This window comes from Macrobrachium nipponense, chromosome 25 (genome assembly GCF_015104395.2).
Source record: "Macrobrachium nipponense isolate FS-2020 chromosome 25, ASM1510439v2, whole genome shotgun sequence".
NCBI classification, from domain to species: domain Eukaryota; kingdom Metazoa; phylum Arthropoda; class Malacostraca; order Decapoda; family Palaemonidae; genus Macrobrachium; species Macrobrachium nipponense.
The window spans coordinates 38930931-38955597 of record NC_087214.1 but is presented as its reverse complement, the minus strand read 5'-3'; the positions used below and the strand labels follow the sequence as shown (position 1 = coordinate 38955597).

Sequence of the window (24667 nt, the reverse complement as noted above, 5' to 3'; positions counted from 1 at the left end):
AATTCATCAACGGGCAATTCCTGCTTTCATTACTCTGCCTCATCTATGACAATTCTTGAAGCCATTATATATAAGCTCGCTTCATTAAAGCAAAAAAAAAATTCTAAATAAGTCGCAGGTTCTGAGAATGAAAAAAAAATATATTATTTAATCTTTCACCGTCGTTTCACTTCGGCGGCAAAAATAATAAATAAACGAGTCTTTCGTTAAAGTGTTATCAAAAACTTTTGGGGTCATTTGTATGCAATAAAAAAAAGTTATTGCGCGTTTATTTACGCAGCCACTAAATAGGGCCTCCGTTACGTATATCTGTACGTGTCTGCGACACACTGCAAGTAATCTGTATGATACGCGTCTTGTGCTGGTGTTTCACGTAACTAAACTCTCCTTGATAGGATTCACGACAGGTACCCGAATTGCACGCGATAGACATTTCATTTCAGTTTCTCATGATTTTGTCATTGCAAGTCTAACTTCTCTGGAGACTGACATGCCAACTCAAGACAAATAGTACTCTTCATTATAACCCAAGGCAAATAACCTGTTTGTTTGTCTGTATTTGTTATATATTCGCTGTTCTCTTCCTAGCAACTTCATAGTTCGTAGAAGTCGCTTTGCAATTCAGATGTTCCTCTTGGCTCGATCAATTGGAAAACTTCAATTTCAACACGTAGTATTTGTTAAATTGACACCACTGGCCCCTTTCGGACGGTGTTGTCAATTTAACAATTGTACTTCAGACGAAACTTTTGGGCGGTATGTAACGTCGCTGGACGGTACGTACCGTGTCTACTGGGGATGGGGATGACATTCCACCTAGACTATCGTCATGATTATCAGCGTGACTTTACCAGATTCAAGGATTTTTCATTGTAAACAATGAGCTTTTATTTCTTGTTCATTAACACTTTTTTTTGGGGGGGATAGGTACAAATATATATATATATATATATATATATATATATATATATATATATATATATATATGTATATACACACAACCTCTTTAGTATCAGAAAACTACAACTTCCGCCAACCGTTATGTACATCAAACTGATACACAAAAACATCCAGTCAAATTTCACTCCAGAAGTTCAGTCGCTATTTTACTTAGCTAACAAAAAGGTGAAAAGCTAAAATGAAATGAAAACCCGGGAACAGAAAGATCTCCCTTTCCATTCGGGTTGACACAAATAAATAAATAAGTAAATAAAATGGACGGAAGGAAGACCGCAATAATACTGTTATGAAACACAGGTATAAAAACTACCGTTTTTTCCTCATATTTTAATTCTTCTTCTGAGAGTTGAAATAACTTTATCTATCTCTCTCTTTTTATACACCAATCGAAGGAAAACTGGGAATAGCTGCATTAACCACTTCCGTAGTAGGGTAGTGCCGTCAGTGTACCTCAAGCAATGCACTGTAGGCATTACTAAAGGTTCTTTGCAGCGTCCCATCGGCCCCTAGCTGCAACCCCTTTCAACCCTTTTACTGTACCTCCATTCATATCATATTTCTTCCATCTTGATATCCATCCTCTCCTAATGATTAGTTCATAGTGCAACTGCTTTGATGTTTGCCTCCTGTTACACCTTTCTTTCAAACCTACTTACTCTGTTTACTTTCCAGCGCTGAATGACCTCCTAGGTCCCAGTGCTTTGCCTTTGGCCTAAACTCTAGGTTCCATTCCATTCCAAGCATTGACCACAGTCTTTAAATAGATAAAAACGAAAACAAAACAAGAATAAAACTTCGCAATGTTTGCCTAAAGATGCGTTGGAACTACAGTAAAACATGTCTGACAACATGTCGGAAACTTGTCGTCAACGATGTATTGGTAGTCCTAACCAGAGCATCACATGATTATCCGGCACCCTCTCTCTCTCTGGTTCGATATTCTCTCTCCCTCTTTCTCTTGCTCGATATATATATTTACATTTTCTTTCGTCTTTTCATTAATAATATTTTTTGGGAAAAATTTGTGTAAAATTCATGATATTAAGTTGTATATGCTTCCGTGTTTTTTTCAAAATGTACTGTTTTCTGGAAGAATAACTTGTTTACTGCGTGTGTCCCCCAAGCTTGGTGTGGCTACCCTCAGGTGTTTCCTCCTTTCTGTAGAGTGAAATCGCCCTTATTGCTAATCTTGTAGTGTCTGTTTGGATATTAAGCCTTCTTTTGACTATGTTGTCCTCTGCAAAATCAGTTTGCCTTCAGTAAAGGGTCCAAACAGGACCGAAAGTACTTGGCTATCTCGCTTTTTCATTTTTTCCTTTTTCTTCGTAGCAAAAAACCTTTATATATATATATATATATATATATATATATATATATATATATATATATAAACAATTATTGGACTAACATTGATCATTCACTGGGGAAATACTTTCTGTGCTTCTACAGTTAATCACTGATGCGTATTATCAGATAAAGGGGATGACAATAATTGGAATAAAATATACTAACTGGCAACCCAACGAGATTTTCTAAAGTACGATCAATTCTGAAATTTGTCGTTTCACTTTTGGAACTTACTGTACCTATTAACAATAACAATAAAGAGGAAAGTGAAAAGGCGAAAGAATATATCGTAATGGTGTGATACCGAGGAGAGAATAGTCTTCTAGATAATAACCAGAAGTAAAGTAGGAGGAGGGAAGGAGCTGTTGCAAGGATCAAGGCTCATATTACTACTACTAATATCCCATATGTTTTGGCCGCGAAACTTTGAGCCTCGAGTTCCCACAACTGCTGTCGTCAGGCCATTTGGAGATTGTTATTGTCTTCGCATATTAAATTGGGGGTAAGTGAGCTTGCTGCTGTGCCCCAGGGCATGTTGCTGTCTCTTGTGTAGCCCAAAGGCCCTCTCTTCCTGGCAGGGGATTCGGGGAAGCTTTTGTAGAGAGCGGGTGGGGGTCTCGCCTTCCCTACCCCCTTACCGTGACCCTTGTAGTTGGGGGGGGGGGGGGCAAAGATTTCGGAGTGAATTATGCTACCCAAGCAGACATTGGAATTACGCCTTTGCCACCCTCCCATAGGATCCCCCCCCCAGCCCCTAGAAGCTACCTATGCTATTGATTAGTAGTGTGATGGTTCCTTCAGCCCCAATGTTGCTCTCTCTACTATTGACTCTCATCGCCTAGGGGGAAACACCAGCAACTACCAACCCTTATCACGGTTGACAGGTCTTATTCACTCGATATTTAATTGGTGAAACAAGAATACAATTACAACTCCAAGGATACCATTCAGAAGATTGAAGTTTTGTCAACATAATGTGATATAGGGTAAAAAACCGTAGGGTCCAGAGTGGACCATGTACGATCAGCGTGTACAACCCCAAAAAAAGTACATTACCTATAACTAGTCCTGACATCGGAGATGGGCATCAGTCGCGACTTGTTGTTGGTGAGAAATGGAGCTAAAGACCTCTACTCTCCTTTCGAAGTAAGTATTAGGGTAAAAAACCGCATGGTACAAGGGTGGACCATGTACGATCAATGTGTACAACCCCAAGAAAAGTACATTATAACGCGTCATGACACCGAAGTAGAGGTCTTTAGCTCCGTTTCTCACCAACTAGTCACGTCTGATGCCCATCTCCGATGTCAGGACGCGTTATAATGTACTTTTTTTGGGGTTGTACACATTGATTGTACATGGTCCACTACTGTACCATGCGGTTTTTTACCCTATCTCCAAAGTTAGAAATTAAGACCAAATTTTAAGATTTAAACAGAGGGTAGTGAAATGGTGGTACAAGGCAGTCCAAATCTCACCAAAATGCATTCAACATTTTTACTTAGGGTATAGCTCGGAATATTTAGAAGATTGACGCCATCTCGATGTTTACAGAGTCGCTTGTGTCAGTAAACTATCCATTTCCTGTGATAAATCTGCACACCACTTGCATCCACAGACGCTGGGGCACTTTCATCACAACAATCGGAACACGGTCCCTAACCGGCTTGTTTGTTAGTAAACAACTGTTTTGGTAGAAGAAGACGACAAAGCGTGCACTTGGATAATTTTTTAAATAAATAGTAAAACATCAATATTTTACATGTTTATGATGATTAATTTGAAAATATTCGTTATTGAAAAAGTAACTCGATTCTGACTCAAATTTAAGTAATTATTTTTTGGAATTAGAACGTTCGTTTAAGTCCTGTATAATGACGTCACGACATCTTGGCTTTCGTACCTATTGTAAATAATTGCTTTACTCAACTTTCTTGCAGAACAGTTTACCAGTTATTCATGCAGATTATCAGCTATTCACGTAATTGTTATAATCGTAATGCGCATATATATCTTTATTATTTACTTTTTGGATATATGAAGATGTTTTACTGCCGGATTATCACCGTAGTGTACGCAATAGTGTGGACGCAATCGGTTTTCGCACCATAAGAAATTATGGGGCCGAATTTGCAATGACCAGAAAGTCGTTAAAAGAGAAAAGTTAGCATTAAGGGGCATATGTTTTGAATGAGAAAAATACAAATTTATTCCTTAACTAGCTTGTAAAAAATACTTTATTACAAAAAACTTGATTGACAACTAGGCAGCATACCTACTATGGGTTTCAGCGACAGTGCAAGCACGTTTTTGGGCAATACCTATTTCTGCAACGAACACTCGTATCAGAATGAGATTTTGCTATAGTGCATTACACCCAGTGCCGTAATTTATAAGGGTATCATGAATCACTAATCGTAAAGTATAACAACACTTGTCCTTGTACCAAGAGACAAAAACTCCATTATGCAGAAATGGATACGAACACGTGTAAAAAGCTCCACCTACCCTCTCTCCCCCCCCCCCCCTCCACCGCCACCCCTTTCCTTCGTTCCTTCGCCTTCCTTTCTCTCTCTCTCTCTGTTGCCATTCGGTATGTGTTGACCTTGCAAACTGGGTATAAGACTACACACAAAACGTTGAAATTGGTGAAATTAGGCTATGTATTGGAAGTATATATACATAAATATTAAAGCAATTTTATCATTATTGCATTACTATGACAACTAGAATTCATGGAAACAGTTTATAATAATGAATCGGCGCATGTGTGAAGCCTCCACTAATGTGGCAATGATGATTTTGCTGTTCTCTGCATGCAAACATTAAAGGTTACATTTATTTCTGGCATATGGTTATTAAAGAAATTCAAAATACTAATATGTATAGACTGAAATCAATGAAAAGTGCTAGCAAAAACAAAAAAGCAAAAAAAAAATATATATATATTCCACTTATCCGTAGTCGTTCCTCTATGGTTTTCGGCAGCCAGATGTACGAAAACGTTAGAAACATTGGATTGTATCTACTTTAGAAATATCTGTAATTTTTCGGGGTAATTTGGTTGCAAAACAGGGATAATAGACATGGATTAAATTAAAATTTTGAAATAACAAAGTGAAGTTGAACCAAATAACGAGTAAAGTAAACAATTTAGGGAATAAAACTTTGCAGTTTCGTCGTCTGCTGCTCGTAACTGTTTGTGGCGCGCGCGCGCTTATGAACCAGGAACAGCAACTTGTTTAAAGTGCAATGTGGAGTGAATTGAGACCAAAATGTGTATAATAACAATCAAACAAGCACTGTGGAGTTTCAGTTGTGATGGCAGTAAGGATAAAAACCACCGATTACAAGGTAAAAATGAATTCAGTTCAAAACATGACCCCGGGAATAAAAAGTTTCATACTTTCAGTAATATAGGCAACAAAATGTTGTTTTATTGTGCTGATTACAACTGCAATCTTGAGTAAGATCAATAAACGTTACATATATACGCTAACATTGTTCAAATGATTGCTGGGAAGGCTGGGAAAGATGATTTTCGTCACTGATCAAAACCTGTACATCCCACGGTAGCTGCCATATTAGATTTCAAGACTGCCTTGAAAACATATTTTACGAAGAGCGTCACATGCTTATTTTAGTTCATATGGGGCTTTCATATATCACATTATGTTGACGAAACTTCAATCTTTTGAATGGTATGCTTGGAGTTGTAATTGTATTCATGTTTCACCATTTAAATATCGAGTGAATAAGACCTGTCCACCGTGATAAGGGTTGGTAGTCGCTGGTGTTTCTCCCTATTGACTCTCATCGCCTATTACCTAGGCCTCAGTTGGAAGGGAGGGACACCTGTGGGCCACCCCCCTCCCACAAAGACTGGTAGGGTAGTTTGTGTATTGCAGTAAACAGTTAGGGGGAACAACTGACTGTACTAGCGGATCCAGTTTCCACCGCGTGTGGATCCACCCTCTGGAAAAGTACTTTAACACGTCCTGACACCAGAGATGGGCACCAGTCACGAGTCATTGGTGGTGAGAACAAGGCTCGAGAACTCTACTCTTCTTTCAAAGTAAGTACCTATTTTCTCCAAAGTTAGAAATTAAGGTCATATTTTAAGATTAAACAGAGGTTAATGAAAGTTGCTCTACGCAGTGCACACATACCTCCATGACGCTTTCAAAATTTTTACTTACAACTCGGAATATTTAGAAGATTGACGCCACCTTGATGTTTGCAGAGTCACTTGTGTCAATAAACTTTCCATTCCATGTGCTAAATCCGCACACCACTTGTACCCATAGACGCTGGGGCACTTCACAAAAATCGTAAACAAGTACGTACTTCCAACCACGACTTTTCCAAGGAACTACAATTTTAGGTAGAAGAAGAAGAAGCGTGCACTAGATAATAGTTAAACGGCAGTATAAGGTCATGAATTATATAAATTTTTTACATATTCATAATTATTAGTTTGAAAATATTCGTTGCTGAAAAAGCAACTAGATTCCTGACTCAAATATCAACAGTTTTGCTGTGAACAGTACCTATGGCATTCTTTGCGCTCTTCAATTGTTTATCAGTGTTGCCAATTGGTATGTGTTCACCCTCCAAACTGGGTATAAGACTTAAACAAAACCGGGAAAATAAGTGAATTTAGCGTATCTATTTGTAGTATATATACATATTAGAGCAATTTTATCATTATTGCATTACTATAACATGTATAATTACAATCAAATAAGCACTGTGGAGTTTCAATTGTGATGGCAGTAAGGGTAAAACCACCGATTACAGGGTAAAAATGAATTTGTTCTGATATGTAATACAAACCATCGGTCCTTTAACAATAGGAAGTAGCTAGCGGCAGCTGGAACGGTCGTAAGCTTCGAACAAGGGGAGAACGGTAGTTAACTGCTTGTCCGACAGTTGCGCGCCGCGCGACTGGGAGGTAAACAAATCACTTTTGCTTTCGGCCGCGGGTGTGAAGGACGTGTTCGTCATCGCTCTCTGCCCGCTTCATCGTCGTATGCTTTGTTTATATTGTGTTTTCTACTAATGGTTTGTTTGAATTGAAAATGAAACTGTAAGTACACTTGTTTTCATTTTCATTACTTAATTATGAACCAACATGGAGTTATCGCCGTAGATGCGGCGATTTCCTCTCTTTTCATGATTGAACCCTTGAATTATGTCTCGGTGCCGAGGGCGGGCGCGCTCGCGCCGAGTCATGTATTTTGGGCGAAAGTGTGTAATTGAAAAATGTAAGTACTCTTTGTTCCGATACGTAATACAAACCATCGGTCCTTTAACAATAGGAAGTAGCTAGCGGCAGCTGGAACGGTCGTAAGCTTCGAACAAGGGGAGAACGGTAGTTAACTGCTTGTCCGACAGTCGCGCGCCGCGCGACTGGGAGGTAAACAAATCTCTTTTGCTTTCGGCCGCGGGTGTGAAGGACGTGTTCGTCATCGCTCTCTGCCCGCTTCATCGTCGTATGCTTTGTTTATATTGTGTTTCTACTAATGGTTTGTTTGACTTGAAATGAAACTGTAAGTACACTGTTTTTCATTTTCATTACTTAATTATGAACCAACATGGAGTTATCGCCGTAGATGCGGCGATTTCCTCTCGTTTTCATCAATTGAACCCTTGAATTATGTCTCGGTGCCGAGGCGGGCGCGCTCGCGCCGAGTCATGTATTTTGGGCGAAAGTGTGTAATTGAAAAATTTAAGTACTCTTTTCATTATATTTTTGCCCTGTGCGTTCGTTACGAGAGTGTGATTGTGCTCGCACGAGCCTTTTAATTTTGTATAATAGAATGCAATGAAAGTGGATTCGCAATTGCAATATTCTTTTCGATTTTCATTTATTTTATTTGCAATGAAAATTTTATTTGGATCAATTTTCGTTCTTTACCCGGGAATTGATCCTTACGAGTTTTTATAGTGAAAATGAATCGCAAGTGGCAGTATTCTGTTTTCATTTTCATTATATTTCTTTTTATGATAGCATCATATTATTGGATCAAGTTTTCCGTTCTACCCGGGCCGGGAATTGGATCTTTTCTCCTTTAAGTTCTAGAAGTGAATCGCAAGGGCAGGTATTTCTGGTTTCATTTTTCATATTACTTTTCACTGCTCGTGTCGGGGGTAGGGGAAGCGAATGGTCTGCCGAGGAAGATCGTCGGAAAGCTCCTCCCGCGACTCCCTTGGGTATCCGATTCTTCGTCTTCCTTCCCTGGCCCCCCCAGCTCAGGCCTTCTTCATTGTATTTTTGTATTTGGGGTCTTCCTTTGCGTTTCGGGGTGGGGCATGTCTTCCCCCCACCCCGTTGCGTGAGGGAACCCCTCTTACTAATCTATCTATGTTACCGCAGGTGCTACATCCGTGGGTAGACGACCTTGGATGTTTTAGATGTAGATCCTCCCACGAGGTTTGTACCTCGTTGTAGGGGGCGGGGGCTGAGAGTGCTCCCTCAACGAGCCCTCTGTAACGTGTAATGCATTGGTCCGAGGACGCAGTGGGTGCTGCGTCACCGAGGCAGGGCAAGGAAGAAACTTAGGCCCCGCCCAAAGGAAGTCATGCCGGGAAAGTTTTCCCCAGTCCCCCAAGGTTTTTGTGCTTCCTTTGGTAACGGACAACTTCGTCCCTTTCCTTCCCCTGACCCCCGACCAGCCCCCACGGTTCCCGCCGCCTTCCCCTCCTGCAGGGGGGTGGGGGGTAGCGGGAGTCCTTCCTTCCTCCTTCTCTCGATCCGTCGAGTGTTGGAGGGAGGGCGCCTGCTACCCGGAACGTTCCAGTTGTAGCTCGGGGTTGGTCTTCCGTCCGCTCTGGGTGGGGTTCTTCTCCCCACCCAGGACGCTGAGGAAGGGAAGCCCCTCCTAACTCAACCCAGACTGTTAGCCTTCCGCAGGTGTGCCATCAGCGAAAGGACGACCTGGGACAGGGGGTGGGTGGATTCGCTGGGGACTCTTGCAGGGAGTGCCGAGTATCCAGGGGTTGATTTCAGCGGTTGGCAGGGGTTCCGGCAGTGGTCTACTCATGGGTACGGTGTAAACCACTACAACCAACCCACAAACTCTCGACAACCAGCATATGAGATGTCCACGGCGCACCTTGGTGTTACCACAACGCACTGTCATGTCGGTAAACACCCACGGCGCTGCCAATCCAGAACCAATTCCCTGCCGTAGCCAAAGAGGACGGTGCCCATCCGCCACACCTGGGTTCTTTGTTTATTGCCGACCCGGACTTCCAGCACTGCCCAAAGGAGTTACCCCCCACCCTGGACCTGCCGCCAGTGCCCCGAGGATGACGGTAGCTGCCGACAGGACGCCTGGGCTCTCCTGTGGTACCTCGCCGTGCCTGCCGTACCTGTTGCTGTCCCAAGCCGCTCATTCCCTTTCCATTATCAGGTTGCCGGCTGCTCATTCACTTTCAGATGTTCCTGCCTCGTTTCCCTGCTGTTCCTGGACCTTTGTTTCCTGTTGTTTCCTGCTGTTGGTGGTGCTGTCCAACGGGGATCTCAGGTCTTTCCGGTACTAGCTGCAGTCGGGCCCTGGTTGCTTCGGCAAACTTGCCCCGGCTCCCTCCTGGATGGAAGACCTGACGTCTGTCCTGGCGGAGCCTGGCGAAGAAGAAGAGGAAGAAGGGAAGAAGGTTGTCGTCGTACATCTTCGTCGTCTTCTTCGTTCGTCTGCTGCCATCTCCTTCCCCATTTCTGACTTCTAAGGCCAAACAGGGCCGAAGAGAAGAAGGTTTGCCTCCTCCCCCCACTAATAAAGACTTCTTCTTCGGGATCTTCTAAGGGACCGGCTCGCTCAGGCGAGCTGGGAGCTCTTCTGCTGGTCCATCCTTTGTTCCATTCGGGAACGGGGGCCCATGTCGCTTCTTCTGCAAAGAAGAAGTCGGACGGGGACTCAAGAGGTTTGCCACCAGCCTCGGCTGGTGCGTCCTCAACCATTGGTGCTAGCGGTTTCTGCCACGCTAAAAACCATGGTTCCGTCCCTCGGGCCGCTTCTCGTTTCGCGAGAAGCACCGAGTGGACGCTTCTTCCAAAGAAGACCAGTCCAGCCAAAGTTTTGACGCCCGAGCTCCGCTCAGCCGTCAAAGACATGCGGCGGGCGGGGCGGCAGGAAGGACTGGCGGAGGAGTCCGTTGCACACGACTTCCTCGACCAGGGCCAGTGGACCGCTCGTCGCAGGGCGATCAACTGGCTGTCCGGGCCCCCCCCTGACGTGGCGGTCCGCTGGACCAGCCACGGTTGTTGAGGCGGGAGGAAGGAGTTCCCCGCCGGCCGCCGGCGGTAGCCAAGCCACGGCTGTTACCAAAAGCGGCTCGACGCGTCCGACGAGGACGCTGGCCGGTCTCGACTGGCGAAACAGAGGAGCCTAGCAAGGTCACCCTTCCTGTCCGCCTGCCTCCGATGGGACCGGGCGGAAGAACGGTGACCGAGCGGTCCAGCTCGCCTGACGCTAGAGATCGGTCTCGTATCGTTCTCAACGCCGAGCCAATCTGCCCGCCATGCTGGAGCGGGCGCCAAGGCTAGGCCTGCTGCTCCGAGCCAGTCCAACCGCGGGCTTGAACTATCAGAGCAAGCCCTCCACGCACGCTGGTCCTTGCCATGCGAGTGGCGATGGGGGTTGGAGCGTGCAGGTCTGTCCTCTCCCTGTTCCTTCAACCTCCTTGGGCCTATACCGGGAGGAGTGACCGGGTGTGGTACCTAGGAGGGCGGATCACGAGAGGTGCGCCGCTGCGTGGACCCAGGCTATGACGCCGTAATGGACCAGGTACGGTTCCAGGAATCCGACCCAAGGACATACGCGCAAGTATATGGAGGCGACCGTCAAGGGGTCTTGCCGCTGTTCCTCCTTCTAAAGGAGGAGTATCCTCGGGAATTCTGTTCTTGTTGGAGGGAACTGGACGGTCCTTTTACTCCGGCAAGAACACGGTTTTTTAACTGCCATGAGATACAGAGGAATTTATTTGCAGAAGTCATTAAGCTGATTCGTTCAGCATAATGACCTTGCGGAATAGGATTTGCCGCTGCCCCACCAGCCAAGCCCCGTACGTTCTGTTCAGAGGTCGTTTTGGGGCCCTTTGCCCGAGGAGGGAACCCAAACCGACGGTGGGTCCGCCGGCGATCGGAACTTGCCGATTCTGTCCCCTCGAAACCAGGGAGTCCTCTCGATCTCCGGGACAAGAAGGCTCTCCTCTTCAGTTCTGGCGCCGGTCGATTCAAGCTACTTCCACCTCCTCTACATGGCGACAGCGCGTTTTCTACGTGTCCTTCGGACACCGTATTTGAAATACTGCCTTCGGTCCTCCTTGAGAGGTTTCGACCTTTCGACGAGGACTGGAATGAGTCCGGAGGTACGGTATCGGCTCTTCCCCTTTGTCAGGTGTCGAATCAGCCCCACCCAGACGACGTTCACAGTGGGCGGACAGACCCTTGCCTACCAAGTGAGAGTTGCGTAACCCCCTCAGCGGGGAAAACTTTTTCTCCACTGACGATTCGTTTTCCCCCAGACTCTGAGCAGGCCCCATCGCCGCAAGGGCGATGGCTGTTGCCTACTCTTCTTCCAACCTGCTAGTTACCACTGGGAAGGAAGGCGATTCGCGAGTATCCAATTCCTCCCCCATTCCTCCCTTCTACCTTCCTTACGGTTACGAGGGAAAGGGGAGGGATCCTACAGATATCTTTTCTCTTGTAGGATTCCCGCCACGTTCGGGGGACTGCGCTACCGGGGGGACCTTGTCGGGTTCCTACCTGACGTAAGCCCCGGTCGTTGAGGATGGAATCCTGCCGGGGTGGCCCCCCCCCGGGGCCCCCATTCTCGCGGTTTCTAACGGGAATCGAGAGGACCCACCAAGCCGCTTATCGGTTTGAAACCGAATTCGGTGGGGGTTTCGCAGACCTGCTTATAATTCTAACGGAACTTTCTCAACGCAGTTCAGTGTTGTCGGAGTTTTACGATCTCCAAAACAACTTACGCGAGACCACGGTCCAAAGTGAGCGAGTACGAGAACCTCCCCGATATTAACACGATAATCGGGAACCTCGCCTATGCTCGAATTTCCTGGAATTTCTAGGCATTCGGGCAAGAAGAACTTGCTGCTGGAAGAAAACTATCTCACAGTAGGGCGACCAACCTGGACTAGAGGAATATCGGTACGGGAATATCCAGTTTTGGGCTTGAAATATCGTCTTAGTCTTTCTGTTCACCATTGAAGCTTTCCTTCGAGGTAAGGACGTTCTCCTTCACTCTTCTTTGATAGAGATCGAAGGTGGTCGATCTCCAACAATCCTTATTTTGTTTTCTTGAAGGAAAGGAATTTAGGATGGAGAATCGATGTTCTGAATCCTACAAATATACTACGTTATATTAACCTCGGACGGAATGATTCTACTAAGGTGCCCAGACGTTTGAATGGTCCGAGGGTGCGTAGGCGCATATCCTCGTTTAAACTACGGATTGCGTCTTAATAAGAGAAGTATTCTAATTGAACTGCAACATCCGGGGGTGTGCCTGCAACCTCCCTCAGGAGTTTTCAGTTTCAATTTATATACTTATGGTTTTGTCACGACCAACACCACCTTTTCAACTGTTTTATATTTTACTGAAATTCGTTTCGCCTAATATTAATGTGCTCCGGAGCATATCTTTTGTTATGCTCGGTAGTTAGTTCTAGCCGAACGCATATCCTTCGTGGAATAATGGATTACCTGGCAACTTCAGGATGACGACGTCCGGCGAGTAGCTCAGGCTCAACTACTGCGTAATTGAACTGCCTGATAGCCAGTCCAAGTTATCAGCCGGGTGGCCTTCCGATATGCACGGGTCATTTGGTATGTCTCTCTCTGCCCTGGCTTTGATTGCTAGTACCGAACCGTATCTCTGCCCAAATCCAATCATGGACTTAGGTCTCTGATTAACGGGGATTTCTCCGCAATAATGAAGGAACCCATCTACTGCTGTGAACGCTAGAGTTCCATCGCCTTCTTCGACATTGCTAGGAAATTTTCAACCAGAGATATCTCTTGGACTCTTTCATCTTTCCTGTTTACCGCACGGTAACAGAAGTCTGTACGAAGTTATCCTCCCAGCTGCATCGCACTGCGATAACTGCGAATGATTTTTGCAGACCATCTGAGTTTGTGTTCCAAATTCAAAATAATCTCTTATTTCGTATTGGTGTAACAATTGTTCATTGTTCAACCACGAATTACGCGATTTTGTTTAGAAGACATCGAAGACCTTACGCCTCTAACCTCCTTACCTGAACAAGCTCTACTCCCAAATGTTTCAGACCCATTGAAAGAAGAGTTCTTCAGGCGGCTTTCCCCTGTGGTTTTTCATTACTGAAGAACGCCCGCTTTCATTGCAACTACGACTTTCTTCACGATGGCAGCAATGAAATAGCGGTTAGGCGTTTTTCAGTCATTTGTAAGCACAGGTTTATGAATCTTGGAATAATCCTTCTTCTCTGTATTCATCTGTGGAAGACGGTAGGTTGCAGTTCAATATCTACCGCTTCGTCCTTCAACGGGTAACATAGTGTTGTTTCTCCTTATCTCGGATTCAACAACCATGAGATGTTTTTGACCTGCAGGGAACCTCGGGGGTCTCTAGAATGGCAATTGGACTTTCGCCTGGTTGGGCCACTGCCCCTTAAGAGAATCATCACCTCGCTGTTCCGGCATTGGTGACAAAACAAATACATTATTTAGTTGGTCCTCTATCCGGCAAACCTTTAACCCTTTAAAGGCGAAAGGTCAACGTTGACTTACTTCGGATGCTTTTGGACAACTTGCCTCCCTACCGAACGCAGTCACGAGTCGGCAGCTGTCCCAGAAGGCGGCCGAGTTCCAGTTACGAACTACACTAAATGGACGCTGTTGACTTCGGTTTCGGTTGTTACAGAGCAATCATTGTACTTCGTTTTAATAAGCTTGTCACAGTACCCATACCAATTGACAAACCCACCATGGAGTGTCGGTGTCCTATCCCACTACCAGAGAACTTCGCTGCATGGGGATAAGGAGGATGCGAGAGAAGTTCGTCGCAAACGGTACAGACCAGTAATGGGGTACTGGACATCACCGAAGTAGAGAAAGAGGGGGATAGGTCATGCGACTATTTCCTTCTTTTTCCTCTGAGGACTGCTGGACTTTCTCCTGCTAAAGTCAAGCATCCAGGGGATGGGGATCCGTGATCGCCTCGATTTTCGTACCGAACTTCGTAGCCCGAAGGAGTTCTCAGAAGCCCTTCGGTCCCTGACGATTGGTTCCGAGTCGTTCACAATCCCCTCCCTAATGGACCTTCACAGCCTTCGATGCGAAGGGATGATCTGGCCTTGTCCGCAAGAAACTTGTCTCCGTGGCGCAGGTACTGAAGGCAGGGGTCTGGTCAACCATACCACATGCCCTTCCTTCTTACCTTCGGGATATTGCCCGCACAGGTGCATTGGGATCTTTTTCCTGGGCAAACCCGTGGTGGCTGGCTCAAACACGTTGTGTACGAACCCCGAACCCCGCCAGTCGCAGGCCTGAACAGCAATCGAGTCCATGGGTGTGACCCATAAGAATTGGATGAGTGAATGAGAGTGTGAACTGGCTCCTCTTCCCATCTTTTTTCCCCCTTCCCCTCCTGCCTGTTTGGTTAGAGGGAACATGGTGCGTACCCCTGCTGGGATAACGGACAATATGCAGGCGTGAGCTACCTTCACCAGAGCCCCATCCTAATCCCTTTCACTAGGGGATAGGAGCGTATAATCCACCACTTCCTCCAACAAGGGGGAGGAAGGGGTGGATGCCAGCTTGAGAACAACCTCCATACTTTATGTTGCCTCTTGTGCAAAACAGGTCAAAACAAGTTCTTGCTTGCTGGTACGAAGGTGATACGCTTGCCTCCTGTCCTCTTCTAGTAGTTACCGGTCCCAGAGGTTTTCTGACCATGGATCCTGCGGGTGGCCACCCCCGATCGAATCGGACAGAGGCTTGATCCCTCCCTCGCTCCCGTTACGGACCAGGGAAGGCATTCCAGGGATGGACGAAAAAACCACCAGTCTGATTCATCAAAAGAACGTCAGATTATCCTCCCACCAAGAAGTGAGTCTTCCTATTGTTTAAAGGTACCGATTGGTTTGTATTACGGTATCGGAACAAATGGACAATTTGTCCGAAAAGTGCATTTTTCCTAACTTATACAAAACCTGAGGTTCCTTTACATATAGGTCCCTCCTCATCCAACCCTCACTCTGCGTATTTTTGGCATGGGCCAAAAACAAAAGCAAAAGTGATTTGTTTTTACCTCCCAGTCGCGCGGCGCGCGACTGTCGGGACAAGCAGTTAACTACCAGTTCTCCCCTTTTCTGTTCGAAGCTTACGACCGTTCCAGCTGCCGCTAGCTACTTGCCTATTGTTAAAGGCACCTCAGGTTTGTATAGTTAGGAAATTAGGCAAAAAATTTTCGCAATTTTTCTGAACAAATTGTCAATTTTCATTATATTTTTGCCCTTTTGGCCCCTGTGCCGTTACGTTACCGAAGAGTGTGATTGGCGCTCGGTTGCCCACGAGCCTTTTTAATTTTGTAATAATAGAATGCAATTTTGGAAGTTGGAAGGGATTCGCAATTGCAATATTCTTTTTCATTTTCATTTATTTATTTGCCATGAAATTTGAATTTGGATCAATTTTCGTTGCTTTACCCCGGGAATTGATTCCTTACACGATTTTTTTTATGTGCAAAAGTGAATCGCAATGTGCAGTTATTCTGGTTTTCATTTTCATATAATATTTTATGATAGCATCAATATTATTGGATCAAGTTTCCGTTCTTACCCGGGAATTGATCTTTCCCCCCTTTCCCTTAAGGTTGTTCTATGAAGTGGAAAATCGCAATTAAGGGCAGGTATTCTGTTTCATTTTCATATTACTTTTCACTGCCCCCCTGTGCGGGGGTAGGGGAAGCGGAAGGTCTTTGACCAGGAAGTTGTCCGGTAAAGCTCTCCCGCGATCCCCCTTGGTTATCCGATTCTTCGTTCTTCCTTCCTGCCCCCCGCCTCTAGCTTCTTCGTTGTACTTTTGTATTTGGGGTCTTTCCTTGGCGTTCGGGGTGGGGCATGTCTTCCCCCACGTGCGTGAGGTGGTAAACCAAATCTTACTAATCTATCTATTTGTTACCGCAGGTGCTAACATCCGTTGGGAGACGACCTTGGACAGGGTATGGACCCACCGCGGCGGCAGGGCGTGCCTAGCATCCACGGGCTGCTTGGCAGCCGTCTAGCGTAGGTCTGGGGCGGTCCTCCACTACTACCCCACGGGCCGCCTTATGCTGCTCCCCCCCCTCCTAGGGTCTACACTCCCCTTGCTGTTGTCGATTTGACGCCCGTCTAGCCGACTACTAGGGCCGCCGACCTGTACCGAGGTGGGTTTGTTGCCGCTGCCGCCCTGTTTCTTCTTCGTGTTGCCTTGCCCCAGACATTCCGCTGTTCCAGGCATCTCGCCCCTGGACCGGCCGCCAGGACCCAGGTTCCGCTGGCTGCCGATGATTCTACGAGAGGCGATCGCTGGGACCTGCCGTACCCTGCCGCTGATTGGTGACTTCCCGCTGTTGGCTTGGCTGTCCCTTCCTGGGTTCTACCGCTGCCGCTGTTCCTTGCCCGCTCCTGAGCTGGGTTGCTGTTCCTGTACCGCTCCCTGGTTCCTGAAGGCCTGGTCCATGCTGGTCCTGCCCCATTGGTTGTGTCTTCCCCCAGTACCAAGGTTCCTTGACCGGAACCAGGTGGCAGTCGGGCCGTGTTGCTTCGGCAATAGCCCCGGCTCCGGCCTGGTATGGAGGACTTGGACGAACTGTCCTTGGCGTGAACTGATCGAGGAAGAGGAAGCAAGAGGAAAGCTGGTCATCTTCGTCTTCAATCGTCTGCTGCTGCCTCTTCCCCTTCGACTTCTAAGGTCCCATAAGCCGAAAGAAGAAGAAAGGCTGCCTTTCCCCCCTAAGAAGTCTCCCTTCCGGGAAGGAACTTCTAAGGGCCCGTCCCACCCCACAGTGGGACGGGGGGGTCCCTTCTGCTGGTCGTCCTGGCTCCTTCGGGAGCGGGGCCCACGTCTCCCCTTCCGTCAAGGGAAGCGAATAGACGGGGACCATAGGAGTATCGGTTAGCTCTTGGTTACTTCCTCGCCCTGGTGCTTAGTTCGGCGATGCCGCTATGACGCCAGGTTCCCCGGGCTTCGGTCTCTCTGGTTCGCGAGAAATCCCACGAGTGTATCGTTCTCCCTCGGGAGGATACGTGGCAGCCAAGTTTCGGTCGCCAGAGTTTCGCTCGGCGCCAAGACGCGGGTCACGGAGTAAGAAGGCGTGGTTGCGAGCCGCTCAGGTGCTCTTCCCGCCAGGCCAGCCGGCCGCTCTTGCAGCGACCAGCTGGTAACCCGGGTTTTTCCGTTTTCCCCCCTAAGAAGGCTTCCTTCGGGACCTTCTAAGGGCCCGCTCCGCTCCCGGGCGATTTCGGGGAGCTCTTCTGCCTGGTCCTCCTGCTCCCCCTCGGGAAACAGGGCCCGTCTTTTGTTGGACATACCAAGGAGAAGAAGACGGGGTGGGACCAGAGGTATTACCAGCTTCGGCTGGCACTTCCCTCGCCTGGTTCTAGCGGTTTCTGCCGCTAAATCAGGATCCAGCCTCGGGCTTCTTCATTTTTATAACGAGGAGAGTACCGAGTGGACGGGGTCCCACCCCCCCCCCCCCCCCTCCCGCGGGAGAGCCGTCCAGCCAAAGTCTTCGAGCCAGAGCTCGCTCCGCCTGTTCAAGACCGAAGGCGCGGAGCAGATTAAGGACGTGGCGAGAGTCGTGTCAGACGACTCTCGGCTCTCAGGCCGAGTGGACGCTCTTGGCAGCGACCAAGCTGGCTGCCGGGTCCGGGTTGACGTGGACGGTCGCCTGACCTTCGCCACGAGTTGAGGTCGAGGAAGGGGTCCCCGCGGCCGTCGGTACCAGCCACGGCTTTTACTGGTTACCAGCGGCTTCGACGTGCGCCCGAGAGGTCGCCTCGCCACGTCCTCGACCGCGACCAGCGAGCCTAGGGGGGGGGGGCGGTCAGGCGTCTACCGTCCAGTCTGCCTGTCCTGTCCTTGTTCAACCTCCTCGGGCTACACCGGGAGGACGCGATTTGGTACCTATGTTTGTAGATCGCGAGAGGTTTGCGTCCGCTCGCAAGATCCCGCTATGACGCCGTATGGACCAGGCACGGTTCTAGGACCTCCGACCAGGACATACAGCGCAAGTAGCTGGAGCGCGACCGTCAGGGGTCTGCCGCTGTTACTCCTTCGGAAGGAGAAGTATCTCGGGATCTGTTCTTGCTGGAGGGACTGGACGGTCCTACTCCGCAAGACGCGGTTACTCCCGAGATACAGAGGAAATTGCAGAAGTCATTAAGCTGATTCGTCAGCATAATGACCTTGCGGAAGGATTGCCGCTCCCAACAGCAGAGCCCACGTCTCTGCTCGAGTCGTTTTGGGGTGCCCGAGAGGGAACCCAAACCGAACGGTGGGTCTGCCGCGATCGGAGCTTGCCGATTCTGTCTCGAACCAGAGTCTCTCGTCTCCGGACAAGAAGGCTCTCTCAGTTCTGGCCGGTCGATCAAGCTACTTCCACCTCCTCTACTGCGACAGCGGCGTTTCTACGTGTCTTCGGACACCGTATTTAAATACTCTTCGGTCCTCCTGAGAGGTTTCGACCCGACGAGCAGGACTGGAATGAGTCGGAGGACGGTATCGGCTCTCTCCTGTCAGGTGTCGATCAGCCCCACCCAGACGACGTTCACAGTGGCGGCAGACCCTTACCTACAGTGAGAGTCGTAACCTCCGCGGGGAAAACGTTTTCTCCAGTACGATACGTTTTCCCGGACTCTGAGAGGACCATCGCCGCAAGGCGATGGCTGCTCCTATTCTTCTCCAACTGCTAGTTCCACTGGGAAGGCGAGCGAGTATCCAATTCCTCCCCATTCCCTCTCTCCTTACGCTACGAGGGAAAGGGGAGGGATCCTACAGAGAATTTCTCTGTAGGATCCCACGTTCGGGACTGCGCTACGGGGGACCTTCGGGTCCTACCTGACGTAAGCCCCGGTCGTTGAGGATGGGATCCTGCCCCATTCTCGATTTCTACGGGGAATCGAGAGGACCACCAGCCGATATCGTTCACGAATTCGGTGGGGGATTCGCAGACTGCTTAGAATTCTAAGGAATTCTAGCGCATTCAGAAGTGTCGAGTTTTTTACGATCTCCAAACACTTAGGCGAGACCACGGTCTAAAGTGAGCGAGACGAGAATCCCCGATGTTACATGATAATCGGGAACCTCGCCTATGTCGAATTCCTGGGAATTTCTGCATTGGGAAGAAGACTGCTTCTGAAAGAACTATCTTACAGTAGGCGACCAACCTGGAATAGAGAAGATCGGACGGGAATATCCAGTTTGGCTTGACAAACTATCGTCTTAGTATTCGTTCACCATTGAAGCTTCCTTCGAGGAAGACTTCTCCTTCACTCTTTGATAGAGATCGAAGGTGGTCGATCTCCAATCCTTATTTTGTTTTCTTGAAGGAAAGAATTTAGGATGGAGATCGTTGTTCAGAATCCTACAAATATACTACGTATATTAACCTCGCGACATGATTCTACTAAGCAGTTGAATTGTCCGAGTAGGGTGCGCATATCCTGGTTATCTACGGATTGCGACTTGAGAAGAAGAAGTATTCTAATTGAACACTGCAACTCGGGGTGGCCTGCAACCTCCCAGGAGTTTCAGTTTCAATTTTTATATACTTATGGTTTTGCACGACAACACCATTTCAACTTTTATATTTACCGAAATTCGTTTCGCCTAAATATAATTGCTCTGAGCATATCTTTTATGCTCGGTAGTTTCTAGCCGAACGCATTCCTTCATGGAATAATGGATTACATGGCAACTCGGATGACGAGTCGGCGAGAGCTCAGGCTCAAACTACTGCGTATTGAACTGCCTGACAGCAGCTCAGTATCAGCTGGGCCTCCGAGATGCACGGTCAGTTATGTCTCTCTCTCCCTGGTTTGATTGACTACCGAACCGTATCTCTGCCCAACAATCATGGACTTAGGTCTCTGATTATGGGGATTCTCGCAATAATGAAGGACCATCTACTGCTGTGACGCTAGATTCCATCGCCTTCGACATTGCGAGAAGTTTTCAATAGAGATATCTCTTGGACTCTTTCATCTTTCTGTTTACCGCACGGTAACAGAAGTCTGTACAAGTCTCCCACGCTGCATCGCACTGCGATAATGCAAATGATTTTGCAGACATCTGAGTTTGTCTTCAAAATATCTCGTATTCGTAGGTGTACAATTGTTCATTGTTCAACCCGAATTACAAGATGGTGTCAGAAGACATCGCCTACTCTCCGACCTGACAGCTCTACTTCCAAATGTTCAGCCATGAGAAGCAGTTCTTCAGGCGGCTTTCCCCTGTGTTTTCATTACTGAAGAACGCCCCGCTTTTCATTGCAACTACGACTTCTCACCGGACAGCAATGAAATAGCGGTTTAGCGTTTTCAGTCATTGTAAGCACAGGTTATGAATCTTGAGAATCCTTCTCTTGATTCGTCTGTGAAGACGTAGGTTGCATTCAATATCTACCTTCGTCTTCAACGGTACATAGTGTTGTTTCTCCTTAGCTGAGATTCAACAACCATGAGATGTTTTGCCTTCAGGGACCTCGGTCTCTAGAAGGCAATTGACTTTCGCCTGTTGGGCACATGCCTTAAGAGAATCATCACCTCGCTGTCCGGCATTGGTGACAAACAAATACATTATTTGTTTGGTCTCTCGGCATAACCCTTTTTAAAGGCGGAAGTCACGTGACTTACTCGGATGCTTTGACAACTTGCCTCCTACGAACGCAGTCAGTCGGCAGCTGTCAGAGCGCCCGAGTCAGTTACGAACTACGCTGTGACTTGGTTCGGCTTGTTACAGAGCAATCATTACTTCGTTTAATAGCTTGTCACAGTACCCATACCATTGACACCCACCATGGAGTGTCGGTGTCCTATCCACTACCGAGAACTTCGCTGCATGGGGATAGGAGGATGCGAGAGACGTCGTGGCAAACGGACAGACCAGTATGGGTACTGGACATCACCGAAGAATAGAGAAGAGGGATAGGTCATGCGACTATTTCCTTCTTTTCCTCTGAGGAACTGCATGACTTCTCCTGCGAAGTCAAGCATCCAGGGGATGGGGATCCGTGACGCTCGATTTCGTACCGAACTTCGTAGCGAAGACTCAGAACCCTTCGGTCCCTGACGATTGGTTCGAGTCGTTCACAATCCCCTCCCTAATGGACTTCACCGCCTTCGATGCGAAGGAGATGCTGCCTTGTCCGCAAGAACTTCTCCGTGGCGCAGGTACTGAAGGCAGGGGTCTGGTCCAACCAGACCACATGCCCTTCCTTCTACCTTCGGGATATTGCCCACAGGTCCTTGGATCTTTTTCCTTGGGACCGTGGTGGGGCTGCTAAAACACGTAGTGTAGCGAACCCAGACCCTCGCAGGCTGAACAGCATCGAGTCCTGGTGTGACCGTAAGAATGGATGAGGTGAATGAGAGTGTGACTGGCTCCTCTTCCTCTCTTCCCCTCTACCTGTGGTTAGAGGGACACGGTCGTCGCCCTGCGGATAAGGACAAGATGCAGTGAGCTACTCAACAGAGCCCCATCCTATCCCTTTCACTAGGGATAGGAGCGTATATCCACCACTTCCTCCAACAAGGGGAGGAATGGGATGCCAGCTTGAGACAACCCATACTTTATGTTGCCTCTTGCAAACAGGAACAAGTTCTTGCTTGCTGGTACGAAGAGATACGCTTGCCTCTCTCTTAGTACTCGGCCCAGAGGTCTGACCATTGATCCTGCGGTGCACACCCCGATCAATCGGACAGAGGCTTGGATCCCTCCCTCACTCTTACGACCAGGGAGGCATTCCAGGGATGGACGAACACCAGTCTGTTCATCAAAAGACTCAGATTCCTCCCACCAAGAAGTGAGTCTTCCTATGGTTAAAGGACCGATGGTTTGTATTACGTATCGGAACAAATGACAATTTGTCGAAAATTGCATTTTTCCTAACTATACAAACCTGAGGTCCTTTACATATAATCCCTCCTCATGCCACCCCTCACTCTGCGTATTTGCATGGGCCAAAAGCAAAAGTGATTTGTTTACCTCCCAGTCGCGCGGCGCGTGACTGTCGGACAAGCAGTTAAACTACCGTTCTCCCTTGTTCGAAGCTTACGACCGTTCCAGCTGCCGCTAGCTACTTCCTATTGTTAAAGGACCTCAGGTTTGTATAGTTAGGAAAAATGCAATTTTCGACAAATTGTCATTTCAGTTCTAACCATGACCCCAGGAATAAGAAGTTTCATACTTTCACTAATATAGGCAACAAAATGTTGTTTCATACAATGAACTTACCTGTCAGATATATACTTAGCTAAGACTCCGTCGTCCCCGACAGAAATTCAAATTTCGCGCCACTCGCTACCGGTAGGTCAGGTGATCTACCTGCCTGCCCTGGGCGGCAGGACTAGGAACCATTCCCGTTTTCTATCATATTTTCTCTGTCGCCGGTGGTATGAACATTGTTGTTACTACCTCCTGACTGGAATTCGCTTTTCAAGACTTTTTTGATCATCTACATTGGATTTCTTGGTGACGTACTGGATCGTTGTTTTGGCATTCGCTACTGTGACTGGATTTGGACTTGCTTTTGATTTTTCTGATAGAATGTCTGATTCAAGTAGTGTGAGAGTGTTGTGTGAATGTAGGCTACAAGGTGAGGATACCGAAGGCTTCGGTTGATCCTCACACTGTATGTCGTAAGTGTAGGGGGTTGACTGTTCTTTAGCTAACACCTGTATTGAGTGTGAAAAGTTGAATGCTAATGAATGGAAGACTCTAACTTCTTACTTGAAGAAGTTAGAGAGGGATAGAATTAGACGGGCTGCACAAAAGGGTGTGAGTACAAGGCCTATTGAGCCTTTTTTCTGAGTCTAACTCTCCTATTATTAATGATTTTGATTCTCCCTATGTATCTGAACCCTCACAGGCTTTGCATTCGGATTCGGCTTCTGAAATCGCCAATCTGAAGGCTACTCTTCGTAAAATGAAGACAAAAATGGCGGCCATGCTAAGGTAAGGGAAGTGATAGTGAATTACTTAGTGAAGTGAGTGTTCCCAGGTTGTTGTGGAGGGGGCGTCTGACCGTCCCTGCGATGCTCCCAGGCCTAGACCTCTTCCAAAATCACATACCAGAGGAGAAGGAAAGTCGAAAGTCGTACGGAGGTTGTGGGGAACCCCTCCCCAACGGTCAGGCGTCCCTTCAGCAGGTTCTGTTTCGCTACAGTTCTGCTCAGGACCGCTTTAATAGAAGCGTCCTACGAGATTGTTTCTCGTCGTCCGGTTGTCCTTCACCTAAACGAGGGTGGAAGGACTCGGATCTTTCTAGGCCACTGAAAAGGCACTGGAAAGAACGCGCGTTTGACTCGAGCCCGGAGCGCTTCTCGGAGGAAGCCCCTCTTCTATCAAGAAGGCTAAGCTGGTCTCGACGCTCCTCGATCGGTAGTTGAGGATCGCACTCCTTCGAGTTCTCCTGCTTCTTCTATTGAAGAGGACGTGGTGTGGGCTTCCAAGAGGATATTGCTAGCAGTACAAGAGCAGTTAGCCTCTTTGGTGGAGTTCTTTCGAGGGATCCCCTCCCCCGCAAGAAGGACGCTAGACTTCCTATTAAGAAGTCTCGTCTTCTTTCGCCTGCCAGACGTGAAGCGTCCTCCAGGCATGAAGAGTTTTACAAGCGTGAGATTTCTTCCAGGCGCGAAGATTCTTTCAAGCGTCAGGAGCTATCCGAGCGAGTTGCTCTAGATAAGGATATGCTCAGGCGCGAGGCGCCAGCCAGGCGCGAGGCACGAGGAACACAAGAGCGAGGAACAGCCAGCGCGAGGATTCAGCCAAGCGAGGCGCCAGCCAGGCGCGAGGCAGCCAGGGAGGATTCAGCCAAGCGCCGAGGCGCCAGCCAGGCGCGAGGAGTCAGCCAAGCGCGAGACGCCAGCCAGGCGCGTAATCAGCCAAGCGCGAGGCGCCAGCCAGGCGCGAGGATTCAGCCAAGCGCGAGGCGCCAGCCAGGTGCCAGGCGCGCGAGATTCAGCCAAGCGCGAGGCGCCAGCCCAGGCGCGAGGAGTCAGCCAAGCGCGAGACGCCAGCCAGGCGCGAGGAGTCAAGCTATGCGTGAGGCGCCAGACAAGCGAGGCATCAGCCAGCGGCGAGAGCCACCAA

At 48.0% G+C, this 24667-nt stretch overlaps 1 protein-coding gene across 2 annotated transcripts in view; it reads left to right on the top strand.

Moving 5' to 3' along the window:
- The first annotated feature begins 2650 nt into the window (after positions 1-2650).
- The window catches only part of LOC135199381 (zinc finger protein OZF-like), a 497889-nt gene continuing 475872 nt past the window's right edge, over positions 2651-24667 (top strand). The window contains exon 1 of one of the 2 annotated variants that reach the window (XM_064227366.1): positions 2651-2809. The gene's annotated coding sequence lies outside the window, so the exon portion shown is untranslated. The remainder of the gene's footprint in view (positions 2810-24667) is intronic. The other variant, XM_064227367.1, reaches the window with a different exon arrangement.